The sequence below is a fragment of the Mustela nigripes genome, chromosome 3 (genome assembly GCF_022355385.1).
Source record: "Mustela nigripes isolate SB6536 chromosome 3, MUSNIG.SB6536, whole genome shotgun sequence".
NCBI lineage: Eukaryota > Metazoa > Chordata > Mammalia > Carnivora > Mustelidae > Mustela > Mustela nigripes.
In genome coordinates, this window is record NC_081559.1 from 193,422,038 (window position 1) to 193,435,477 (window position 13,440).

The following is a 13,440-nucleotide window of genomic DNA, read 5'->3' on the forward strand; positions in this document are numbered from 1 at the left end:
CTGGAGAGGGGATGCTTGCGTCCTTCTTACCAGAACAGTGAAGACGCGGCCAGACGGAGAAGAGAACACGAGGCGGCAAAGGCAGAGGCACCTCGTTTGGAGAGTCATGAACGTACTCAAGACTCCACGCTAGCAGGTGTCAGGGAAACAGGAAACACGTGCCGGGGGCCCACCAGTGAGGTGTCTTTTATGCCCACCCCAAGGAGCTTCAAGCACAATCCCAGAAGCAAAACCGCTCAATTATACAAAAGCAACAGAGTACGTCAGTCGCACAGCAAGAACAACATGCATTACAGGATGTTAGAATGCCTCCACGTCGTCATGGTTCCTCGCTTAAGAAAAAGTTGGAAGGGAAACACACTCCTCCAGTTGTCCTAAAATCCCAGAAAGAGCACCACCTTGGAATTTTAAAGTTCTCCGTCCAAGTGCTGGCTCCCTGACCGACCAGCCCGCTGTCTTGGCCACGTCTGTTAACCTCTGTCTTGGGGTGAGCGTCTCTGGCAGGGAGACCGTCCAGAGCACACACAGGCCCTGGGGCTGCCGGGGGCTGAGCAAGTTCAAGCTCACGACGGGACTGGAACGCGGCCGCGTGACCCTCCGATTCAGCACCTGAAGCAACTTGCTTGCCTTTGTGTAGACGTCCCCTGAGCGCGTCACTATCTCAACCTCCCCAGCATATAATAGTTCCGCCCTCTGTCCACGCGCAGTGACCTGTTTTCACATGCGGGGCACACGGGTCTCTGTGAGGGGTTGGTTCGGGGACCCCTTTACCAACCAGCAGTGAGGGGAAGTGGAAGTATTTTTCCTGTTTATCCTAAAAGGCCCCGCGAGGTCTGCGAGCCCCATGGAAGGGGTTATTTTGGAAACAGCACCAAGCCATCTGTCTAGGACAAAATACGCAAGAGGACGCAGGCACCCCACAACATCTTGACAGCCACACCCAGGAAAGTGGCAGCTGTGGGGTGACCACCCATCTATCAAGCCCCAGAAGGCTGCCAGAGACACAGGCTGGGGACCATGGTCACAGCAAGTGCATAGACCAAGAAGGTTCTATCCTTGAGGATGATCAAATCTCTGGAGACTAACAGCCGGAGCTGAGGGTGCGGGCAGGGCCACCAAGCCTTGTCTCCAGAAATACCCTGAGGTTGTGACTTGATTCCCAAACCCAGAAGGGCAAGGCCAGTCCAAAGACCATGAACGCAGGCAAGAAGGAGCTTCCTTTCAAAGACGTGAGAAGGTGCCCAAACTGCCTTAAGGAGTCGTTCCCCGAACTGCACCCAACTGCCTGGTGGGGCCATCACTAAACCTTAAACATCCAAGAGGCTCAAGGGGCAATCCATAGCCAACGTGGCGTCCAGTCATGACAAATGGTTCCCAAAATAGCCCTCTGGCCAGGTCCACAGGGGGGGGGGGGTGTTCCCAAAACAGCCCCTCCGGCCAGGTCCCTCTAGCCCTCCGGCCAGGCCCACGGCGGGGGCGGGGGTGTCGGGGCCCTCCCGCTGGGCTCACCTGCTCCGCAAGGAGGTAGGGTGAGCCTCCAAAGGCCCTCCTGGCCTAAAACTATATCTGTTTGGCCAACATATTTCCACATCTTGGATAATGATCTATTTCTTTCCACATTAACTCATTCATTTAAACTAAAATAGCGGAGCTCCAGATATGTACCAGGCACAAAGCTAGTTCTAGGGACACTGGAAGGGGATAAAAGACCAGTCACCGGGCTCCTGGTGGCTCAGTCGGTGTAGTGCCTGCCTTCTCTTTGGGTCATGATCTCACAGTCCTGGGATCGAGTCCCACAACGGGATCCTTGCTCAGTGGGAACGCTGCTTCTCCATCTGCCTGTCTCTTCCCCTGCTTGTGCACTCGCTCTTTCTCTGTCTCTCTCTGACAAACAAATAAGTAAAATTTAAAAAATAAAAACAGAAAGACAAGTCACCGTCCCCGCCATCAGGGCACTGGCAGGCTGACTCTGACCTGGAAACACAGGACAGTGTTGGGGCTGCCGTGACCTCACCATGCCCCCTTGCTTTGTAGGTTCCCCTCAGCCTTTGAGACAGACTGCCTCCCCCAGGGCTTGTTCTCAGGCCGGAGCCCCAGCACCCCGCCCCATGTCCCAGGACAGATGTCACTGCCTGGAGGTCACTGATGGTGTCTGTCTCCCCAGGGAGTGGGAGACTGCAGCCCTGGGCGTCTCCTCATTCTGCTCCACAGCATCACGGTCTCCCAGCCCCAGGCACAGACAGGCCTCGAGTTCATGGGGACCAGAAATGACCAGTGACCCCTGAGCTGAGAAGTCAGCGCTGGATGGCCTTCCAGGCACGGGCTCCATCGTGATGCGGGGAAGCAGTGGGATGCCACAGAGCGGGGGTCCTGCTGTGGACGGGGACAGACCCCATCGGCTGTCAGTCCTACTTTGTCCCTGCTAGAAGAATGCCTCTGTCCTCAAAATGGCAGAGTTTCCCGCCCAAGGAGTAGAGCTGTGCAGGTCTGGTCTCGGTGAGTGCAGGTCATTCTGTCCCCCACCTTTCTAGCCTCCCTCGCTGCCAGGGACACCCGTGTGGCCCAGTTCTGGACAAGAAAATGAGTGACAGAGTTTGCTGTGGTTGGCTGAGTGGTGGTTCCTCAAAGAGGCTTTGCTTTTGCTGATGGAAGGGGACAGGGAGGCAGTTGGGGCTGCCAAGGTCACGCTCCCTTCCTCCTCCTCAGACCATGGGGACGTGACATCGACGGGGCCGCCACAGACAAGCTTCTGTCACAGAAGCTCTTAGATGTTCCAAGGCCGCCTGGGTGCTTCTCCCACTACCTGGTCTTCTCCAGCGGGGTCCCCCGCGGCTCCCTCACCCAGACAGGCCAGGGGAGTGGAGGGACAGGTCTCCTCTGAGCTGTGAGCACACGGGCGGGATCACAGCTCCCGGGGTCATGGCTACGAGTCTGCCGCAGGCCGAGGCACCGTTTGACATCCAGTCTGGCCCCTGTCACTGAAACTTGCCGCGCCCATCGTGCAGACGAGGGAACTGAGGCGCGGAGAGCTGAGAGACCCACTTACATCACGCGGCCAGTTAGTGGCGGAGACAGGATTCAATCCGTGTGACCCTGGCGCACACTCACTTGCACACACACGCGCGCGCGTGCGCACGCACAAGGGAGTCCAGAAGGACATGGAATACTGACACCGCGGTTACCTCTAGGACCCAGAACTTGGAGAGATTCCTTAACTCCTTTTGCTTTTGTGTATTTTCAAATTTGTTTTAAAGATTTGAACATGATTTATGAGTTATTTACTGTGACAAATTTTTTGTTTGACAGAGAGATCACAGGTAGGCAGAGAGGCAGGCAGAGAGAGAAAGAAGAGGAAGCAGGCTCCCCGCTGAGCATAGAGCCCGATGCGGGGCTCGATCCCAGGACCCTGGGACCATGACCTGAGCTGAAGGCAGAGGCTTTATTTCACCCACTGAGCCACCCAGGCGCCCCTACTGTGACGAATTTTTAAAAGCAGATTCCAAGCCCTGCCCTGGGGTGCTTGCTGCTGAAGGCACAGGCACAGGCTCAGGGAGAGGAAGCAAGGAAGGCTGGTGGGGGCTGGCAGGCTTCAGCAAGCACTGTTTGCCGAGGTGAGCTCAGGAGTCCGGGGGGCCTGTTGGGCGCCCGCGGACGTGCCCGGGGCAGCCTGGACCGTGGTGGAGGGCCTCACACCGGAGCCATCTCTCTCTCCCAGCCCGAGCCCGGGCCTGCTCGCCGGGGTAAAGTGAGGCTGAAACAGGGCCAGAAGGAGACCGTGTTCCCCGAGGCCGATGGGGAAGGCGGTCTGGATTCTGCAGACCTAACCTCTCTCACGTCAGCTGGCCCTGGCCAAGCTTCCGGATCTGGAGATAGGGGTGTGAGTCTGTGGGGTTTTCCCCAGCCAAGGTCATCCTGCAGCTTAGGTGGGACAATGAGTGTGAAGACGGTGACGTGAAGCCTGGCACCTCACTGCCGCTCACTCATTCATTCACGTGTCCAGCCAGAGCATTTTTGCCAAGTGCCCGGCACCCACTCCCAGAATGAAGAGCCAGTGCCAGCAAGCGCCCCGGCCTCCCGGGGGTCAGAAAGCAAACAGCAAACACACGGACACAGAGAAGCGAGCCGGTGGTCGTGCAGGAAGGACGCAGGGGGTGTGTCCGTGTCCGGGCGCTGGCCACGACGCACATCAGATATGCGGGTCTGGGAAGACCTCGTGGCTGAGTGACACCCGGGCTGAGAGCAGAGACAGGGAGAGCGGACGGGAGGAGCAGCACAGAGCCCCAGGGAGGAAGGGGCGTGGCTCGCCGTGGGCTGGGGAGGGGACCAAGGCCTGAGCTAAGTGGAGTGAGGGGACGTCAGCTCGGGGGCGCCTGGTAACCCAGGGCAGGGTCTGGAATTTGGGGCAAGGAGGAGATGGCCCAGGCGGGGAGTCAGGAGTGACAGCGGAGGCATCGGGAGTCAGGCTGTGAGCGCGGCCTTCCAAGAAAGGGGGGATGTCCAAGGTCGCTGGGGTCCTCAGACGGCCTTTCTCTCCCAGGGATGTCCCGTGGGTGAGGCCAGCGGGAGTCAGCAGAGGCCAAGAGCACCTCCTCCAGGAGGGCGACCGGAGAAGAGGTGCAGTGGGAACTCCGGACGGGAGTGGGGCCCTCGGCCAGCACGAGGCGCCACATGGGTCCTGGCCACGTTGACCCACTGGGCTCAGCAAGCAGTGACCTTCCGCCATTGGAATGGGAGAGGCACCGAACCTAACCGCAAACTTTCTTTCCTTCATCCCACATTTAATGAATGCCGACTATGTTCCCGGCACTGAACCGCTCTGGGGTATAAGAGGCGACTAGCTCCGTCCTCCGGGAGCTGCTGCCCAGTGGACAAGATGGAAATTGGCCAAATAAGGCACTGACCTCTCCAGCAGGTGATTATAACCAGTGGGAAGCTCTGAGGCGAGGATGGGAGAAACACAGTGGGATCCAAGCTGGCTGGAGGGTCGGGGATGTCTCCACTGAGACCTGAAGGGTCAGCTGAAGGGAAGTCGGTAGAAGCGGCAGGAGGGTGACCCACAGCAAGCTCACAAGCCTCAGAGACTTGTCCCCAAGTAACAGCTCATCACTCGGGATGCAAAACCCAAACCCAAGTTCGTCCGACCCCACCATCTCCCATCTTTGGGCTACAGCCCTCCACACGCCCATCTATAGAACAAGGGCCCTGGAGACCTCAAGAATCCCTCAAATGAGCGGAATTGGTGAGACAGTCACATGACACATGACACATGACACATGGGGCCAGCAGTAGGCAGGGGCTGCGGGGGGTGCTGTCAGGACCTTAAGACTCCTGTGTTCTGCAGCAAAGTTAATCATTAGGGAGCAGAGCAGGACATGAGCCAGTGTTTCCAGACTGTCTGGCATGGCGGGGACGTGATCACTGCCTGGATGCTAGGGAGGCCACAGGGAACAGAAAGGGCAAAATTCCCTGCCCTCCTGAAGCCCAGGGTCCAGGTGAGTTCACCTGAGTCTCTCAAAGGCTTTCCTGGAGGGCTGGCCATGCCCAGTGTGTAGCTACACTGCTGCTCAGAGTGGCGGCCCGACCTGTCCATGTCACCCTGCAGGGAGTGGCAGAGGTACGATCCACACCCAGGGCTGGTGAAATGCACAACTCACACAACCTGCCCAGCGCATCCTAAAGTCCAACAGGGGAAGATGCACGAGGCAGGAAAGGTGAGCGGCTGAGCGGGGTGACTGGCGCAACACAGAGAGGCACTTCCAGAATCAGTAATCGTACAGCACACGGCCAGAGCTGAGGGTCAGAAGGAGCCTGAAGGATGACCCTAAGGTCCAGACCTCTTGTTTTACAGGGAGGGCATCTGGTGCCACCCAAGGGAAATGCCCACTGTGCAGCCCCCACCAAAGCCGCCACCGTGCTGCGAGGCCACAGCCTCAAAAGTCCTCAAAGGCCCTCTGAAGCCAAATGCAGGAAACAACAGCCGCCCAGGGGACAGCAGGAGCTTCTCGGACGCAGGTGATCTGCAGGACGGCTGGTCCTGGGGAGGATGGGGTACGGCTTCTAGTGCCAAGCTTTTCTCCCCAAAGCTTTGCCCTCTGACTTGGATGCAAAACCTCTGGTCCAGATTCGCTGCTGGGAACGATTTCATGGGTTCCACGGGAACAAACATCTCCTCCAGCTCCGGTTCCCTCTTTGCTGTCTCTGATCTGTCTTCTCCCCCCAACCCCCACCCCTGGAGGGAGTGAACAGTGACCTTATGTGTATAGCACCCTGTCTTTTCAGACTCCAAGGCTAGTTTGCTCAATTCTAGAATTGAGTCCACAGGCTTGACACTTTCAGGGTCCTAACAAGGGTTAGAGGAGAGAAAATGAGAGAAAACGCAGAAAGTGCCAAGTTCAGTACTCAGGCCACCTCGGTCTTGCGCAATGGCCATATCCCCCCCGCCCACCGCCCATTCCCACCACAGGACCGGCACTGAGGGGAGCATCACCTGCACCCAGTCTGGGCTCAGTCACCCACAACCCTGAGCTTCCGCAGGATCCGAGGACGAGGGGCACCCCCAGGGCTGCATGACAAGGGGAGGGTCCTCGGTGACAGGGGTGCGGAGCTGACCCACAGTAAGGAAACAAAACCTCCTCCTTCCCTTCGTGCACTGCGAGCAGAAAGAAATACAAAAACAAAAGGGTGGCAAAATGCAAATTGATCGCGTGCATCCAGGGGAGTTTTGAGAAGATCTATGACTCCGCCCCACGGAGAGGAGACAAGACGTCCTGGAGGAAAGGGGGAGGTGGTGAGAGAGGGGCGTGAAGAAGGCCGGGGTTCTTCAGGCAACGTTGACCCTAAGTCACCCCGTGGCCAGGGCACAACCCCTCCCATGCAGCCCTAGCAAAACAGAATGAGCCCAAAATGCCTCCCCACAGGGACATTCTGTGGTTCTCAGCAGAGATGGGCAAACAAGATTAGGTGCTATCTACTCTTCTCTAGTCACGGCCACATTCTCTCCATCAGCATGTGGTCTGGGATCCGATCTCCCTGCGTCCAGACTCGGGGTCATGTCCCCGGAATCTGAGCACCAGCGATCAAGGCAGTCCCCAGGTCCCAAAACCCTGTGGGAGCAGACAGCCAGGCTGGTGACCCATTCACCGGGTCCCGGGCTGTGGGGCAGAAGGGGACCTGGCCAGCCCGGCTCCTCATGGGCTCCCAGCCTCTCCCAGGGCACTGGTGGAGGTGGGTTCCCGGAATGGCCACCGGCTGCATTCCTGCGGGGGGAGATTTGGTGAGGCCGGTGGGAAATCACAGCCAGATGTCAAGGAGGAACGGTTGGGCGGCCTTTCCACCTCCCCCTGGATAAACCCAGCTGGTGAAGGCACCGCTGTAACTGGAGATGAGCCCAGGCCTGGGGACAGGGTGGGGACCCTGCCCACAGGCCCTCCGTCCACCCAGGGCACCCACTGGGGCTGTGCCTCCCCTCAGACTGAAGCCACCCGGCGGGTCTGAAGCCCGAGGCGCCAGTCTGGGGTGGGGAACAGAGGGGGTCATTGCTCTGGGCTCTTCCATAGCTACACACACCGCCCCCCCACCCCGCCTGCAGCCCCGGGCTCTGCCACACCTGTCCCCCCACACCTGGGGAACGGAGCTGTGCAGGGACCTCAGGAGGCAGCTGTTCCTTCTCCTCGCTGACGGTGAACCCGCTGCCCAGTCCCTCCAGCCTCCGGTTCCTCACGAGAACTCTACTATGCACAGGACCCCCTCTTTTTTATGGCTGAATGATATGCCCTTGCGGTGAACACCACGGCCTCTTGTACTCACTCATACGTGGACACTTGCGCTGCGTCAGCCTCCTGGCTTTTGTAACTAGAGCTGCAGTGAACGAGGCAGCTGTTCAGGTAAGTGATCTCACCTTCTCTGGGCGTATTTCCAGAGGTGGAGCTGCCGGACCACACGGGAGGTCTGTCCTCAGTGTTCTGGAGAACCTACGTCCGTGTTCTGAGTGTCTGTCCCGGCTCGCGTTCCCAACAGCAGCCCACGACACTTCCCTCTCTCCCCGTCCTCACCCACAGCTGTTACTTGTGGCCTTTTCCTGAGCCACCCGGACAGCTGCGAGGTGGGAGCTCATTGTGGTTTTCACTCATCATTTTTATGTGCTTGTGTTTTAATATTGTTTTTTTTTTTTTCTCCTGAGATAGAAGCTCCGTGGGAACAGGGCTGTGAGGGTCACCTAAGTCCCACACGCCCATACCCTACAGCCAGAGATTCCGGCTCCTGGGAAGCATTTCATCAGGATTTCCTGAACGGATGAGGAGACAACCCCGTAGCAAAGCTATCAGATGGGTTTCTCATCCCCGTGTCCCAGGTGAGCGCTTACGCGACTTTCCCGGGGGGCACACGGGCAGCCGAGAAGAGCGGCTGTGGGCATGTGTCCAACACTCCCTCTGGGCCAGGGGCTCCTCTCTGGGCCAGACGCTGCCCGGAGCGTTTTCTACATAATCTGCACGGGGCGGGGAGGGACTGATATTAGTAACAGCCATCGTGCGGACGGAGAAACCAAGCGCAGGGTTACATAATCAGTGGGGAGGGGACGGATGGCAAACCCAGGACGTCAGCTCCAGGCTTCTAAGAAAGGAGGCAGGGAGGGAAGGGGGTGGGGAAAGAGAAAATCCTCGATACCCCAGAGTTTTAACAGGTCCTCACTGAGGGCTTTCTGGGTTCCTCTTCCTTTTCGTTTTTTTCCCCAATGTTTAAAAACGGAAGTATAGTTGAAATATAGTATTAGGTCAGTTTCAGGTGTACAGCATGGGATTTGACATCTTTATGCATTAGGAGACGATCGCCGTGGTACGTGTAGTCACCACCTGTCACCACACACGGTTATTACGCAATACGGACCGTGGTCCCTGTGCGGGACCTTCATCCCCATGACTTCTGGACTTTACAACTGGACGCTGGTACGCTTCATCCCCTGCACCCATTTCACCGTCCGCGACCCCCCTCGGGCGACCACCTGCTGGTTCTCTCCCCCGCACCTGTTCAAGCTCCTGGGCCCGGAGGCCAGAGCAGCCCATGGGGGCTCTCCTCATTCCCACTCCCCTGCTCACCTATTTTCCTGTTGTCTGTAACACTTCTGGTGACGACAAGGTATTCTTTTTTATTAAAAAAAAAACTTTTTTAGAGGCATAAGGCCCTTTGAGGCTTCCGATGAACAAACGTCTTGTGGACCGCGGTGCCTTCGATGCCCTGAGCCAGGCCCTGTTGCCCACCTCGAGACAAGGGAATGTGTGAAATGGGCTGATGAGCTGTGTGAGTCGGCTGCCGAGTCGTGTTCCCACTGAGAGGCTTCGAGTCACCCTCCCTGCGTGTGGACTGCGCAGTCACTCTCACACAAAGCAAGAAGGAGGGTGAGAAGCTGGCCTGCCTCCAACCCAAACCCCCAGCCAGGGCCCCCATCCCCCCCATTTCTCCCACCTCCTCAGCCTGCTGTGACAGGGGCAGACCTCTGTAGTCCATTTTACCTCTAGGTGTGCAGAGAGGTAGTGCGACACGGCTGATTTTCATTTGCAAGGACTACATTTCTGCACCAATGACGCCAGGCATGAGGGAACAGCCCCAGGAGCTGACGGGGGCTTGGCCTCCTGCACCTTTACTCGCCAGTCGTGTGTCTTCTCAGGGCTCTGGCAGATGCCTCTCTGAGGCCGCGAATGTGGGGACAGTGGGGACAAGGTCTACAGTCACTCAGGCTGTGCAAGCTACAGGCAGGCACAGGATCTTTGCAATGTGCGAATGTGGGAGATTCCTGCATACCACTTTCCAGAGAAGGAAACTGAGGGCAAGTCTTCTGCCCAGACGCACACAGCTGGTAAACAGCAGACGTGTGTGTGTGTGTGTGTGTGTTTGTGCGTGCGTGTGTGCATGTAAGTGTGTACACACATGATGTACATCTGAGCGAGCTCATGTGTGTGAGTCTGAGCCAGTGTGATGTGTGTGTGCATGTGTGCGTGTACATATACATGTGTGTCCATGCCAGCATGTGTGTGCATGTGTGTACATATACACGTGTGTGTCCAAGCCAGCATGTGTGTGCGTGTGTGCGTCTGAGCCATCGTGTGTGTGCGTGTGTGCCTTGTGTTTCAGTGTCTGCGTTTATGCGGGGGAGGGGTGGGTGGATTAAACTCAGAGAAGCCAGAGTCTGTAATTAAAAGGACAGAGACAGACACGTTGTGCAGCACAAGCAGTTCCAGTCACCTAGAACACACTGCGCTGACAGTGGATTTCCTTCAGTCTTCTAGTAAGTGTGAAGTTTTGCCAGAAGCATTGCAATTCATCGGCCGCGTTTCTTGGAAAGCCCCTGGACACTGTGTAAGCTCCGTGTCCCGCCTGTCCTCTGGCAAGTGGGATGGACATTCAACTAGAACAGGGTCAGCTGTAGGACATGTGAGTCACTCAGAAGTGCAGGATTTCTCTGTGTCTTTAATGACATGGGTGTGTACTTATACACAGACATACAGACCATGTGTATGAATACGCGCCTTTTGCAAGTAGTGCCAATCTAGTTGTGGCCACCATACTTTATCCCTTTATCAACCCTATATGAAAACCACTGTGGGAACCACAGAGCCCGGCCTCCATGAGCTGGAATGCTTGGCATGACCTGGTCCCAGTCAACGGGACGCCCACGCCCATGTGGATGCTTACGTGGCATGGCACCAGGAAAGGGTGCTGGGGCTGGCCCGAGGTCCTCCAGCCCGGCAGCAGCCAGGGAATGATGCTGACTCGTACCTGACCCCGGGACCCGTCTGCTCCAGTTGGGACACGAATCCTTGTCTGAGGCCAGGGAGGGTGGGAAGTTTTCCTAAAGATCTTGGGTGACCCTCAAAACGACAAACAGAAAACATCCACAACAGCAGCACACGGCGGGGATAGCATGATGGTGACCAAGACATTGAGGAGAGGGTAGAGGGGCCTCTAAAGGGAACTCCCCACCCCACTGAGCATCCAAGGAGGAAGCCGAAGTCTCATAAATTACCCTAGGGTCACAGAGTTCACAGCAGTGACTTCAGATTTCCAGCCATCCCATCAGAACGCACTGTCAGGGGTCAGCAAGCTTTTTTCTGCAAAGGGTCAGACTGCAAACAGCCTTTGTGGGTCACGCAAAGCCTCTGTCAAGAGTCCTCGGCTTGAGGTCGTGGTGTGAACACAGCCACACAAGGTATGTGAACAAGCTGACAAGCTGTAGTCTCACAACACTCAATTCTAACAACCAGTGCCTGGGCAGGGGGGCCCTGAGGGCCATTGTCAGCTGCCCCCTGCATTCGATCCAGAAGGATCCCGTCTGCCTGAACAGGCCAGTGTCCTGCCCAGAGCTCCCGATCCGTGAACTTCGAGTCTCGGCTGGGGTCCCTTCCTGGACAGGGAGCTCAGATCCCGCTAGGTTAGGTTTGGGTACTCTGATTTTTGGCATGTTCTAGCTCATATACGCCTAGCAGAGCTGGGCGTGCCGGTTGCCGGCTAGGGCAAGGTGTGACCACCCTGACGGCTCCTCACTGTCGAGGGGAAGAGCCCGTAGGAACACACGTGCACGGGCACACACAGGGTTCTGCACGGGGAAACGGTATGGCACCATCACGGGAAGCCAGGACCCAGCAGTGGGGGGTGCTCTGTTCAGAGAGTGGAGGGTATGCGGGCACACACCCCTCCCACTGCAGCAGGACAGCGGGGGCAGAATGGTGCCCCCATTTCATGCCCCACCAGAATGGTGGTTTTGACACAGGAGTTCCTCGGGTTGAGGAGGAGACAGGAATCGGGCAGGTACATGCTCCAAACAGCTCCCAGGGATCCTCTCCAGCCACGGGCCTGGCTGGGCACAGCTGGGAGACAGCCCCTCTCCCCGATGTCGGCCAATTATGCGCAACTGATGGGTGGCTTTCAGTTTTTCATCATTTTAGTCACTGTCTAATAACATTTGCTAGCACATAATCAGAATTAAGTAGCCCAGTTACTATTTCGAGGGGGTGAGCTCGATCATAACAAGTTTTCCCAGGAGGAACTCCCGGTGACCTTTAGGCAAAGGGCGGGCCCCGGGCGGAATTGCTTCTTGAGGCTGATGCGGTCCAAGGACCCAGCCACAGGCATCCACGTGGCAGCTCCCAACCCACAGCTCAGGCTGCCACAGACTCCTCCCGGGCCTTTGGGTCCACACGGAGGACAAGCTGGGTCTGGTGGCCACACACGCATTCCCAGGTGTGTGTGTGTGTGTGTGTGTGTGTGTCCGGACCTCACCACTAGCCTCTGGGCAGGCAGAGGGACGTGGAATGGAGGCAGACGCAGGAAGAACTGGTCACTGGGGACAAGACCAGCTATCGGCTGTGCCTTCTTGGATGGCTGTAAGACTCCGGTTCAGAGGAGATGGGCTCCAAAGAAATTCTGAGGCTGGCGGTGCCACCCGGTGTGCCAACAGACGGCCCCAAAGCCCTTCCCTTGGGCCTTATTGCTGGGTCTTCAAGGGGACCGTTTATTCTAGGGGTTTGAGGTGGACTCAGCTTCCGGCAAAAAAAAAAGACTCGTGGCTGGATTCCTTCTTCTCCACAAACTTGGGAACGTGAAGCCAGCAAACCAAGCCTCAGTGTCCACCTCCCGAAGTGGAGGATACCAACTCTGTCCTGTCACGCTCCCCTCCCAGCACTCAGAGCGCACGCCTACCCCAGGCCCTTGGCTTGCACCGCTGCCTCTGCCTGGAACTTGGGATGTGGACTGTTGCTGCCTGTCACCCCAAGCTCAGCTCAGTTCTTCACAAGAGGCCTCTGGGAATGTCACTCTAAAAGCAGAATCGCAGATGTCTCACTCAAGGAGGAGCCCGTGCCTCAGAACCACGTCTGGGATAGAACAGGGCATTGGTTAAAATGTGTTGGAAGAAATAGCCCAGTACTATAGACAGTCCTTCAAACACCCACACTTGCGACACGCTATCTTTAAAGGTCTATGCTGTCCGTCCCCAATTATATCAACAAGTTGTGTTATTTGCCAATAATACACTACTAAAAGAAAAAAAAAAAAAGGACACATTTTCAAGTGAACCTAATTACTCATTCATTTAGAAGGTGAAAATACCCATTGATCACCACCCCTGAGAGCACAGCAAGGCCTCGATGGCCAGAACGCCCCGGGCTGGGCTGCCCCAGTGCTGTCACAGCAGATGAGGGTCGTGAGGAGGTGCTCCCCCTCACAACAGGGACTGGAGACTTGGGGAGGGGGGCCGAATGAACGCAGGCGCCCACTAATTAAATGCAGAGCTGGGGTGTGGATGCCGACCTTTTTCTAGCAAGAGCCACAGGTGAACAGTAAAACTAATCATCCTGCCACAGGAGGTAAGCCAGTCCCCCTCTGCCCACACCCTCTCCCCCACTTCTGCCATACTGGTACACAGAGCTTCCAGCTGCCTGGACGCCCTCT

The 13,440-nt window shown here is 57.0% G+C and overlaps 1 protein-coding gene across 1 annotated transcript in view; it reads right to left on the reverse strand.

The window, feature by feature from the left end:
- COL22A1 (collagen type XXII alpha 1 chain) overlaps window positions 1–13,440 on the reverse strand; it is a 236,498-nt gene that overhangs the window by 191,401 nt on the left and 31,657 nt on the right. The window lies entirely within an intron of this gene.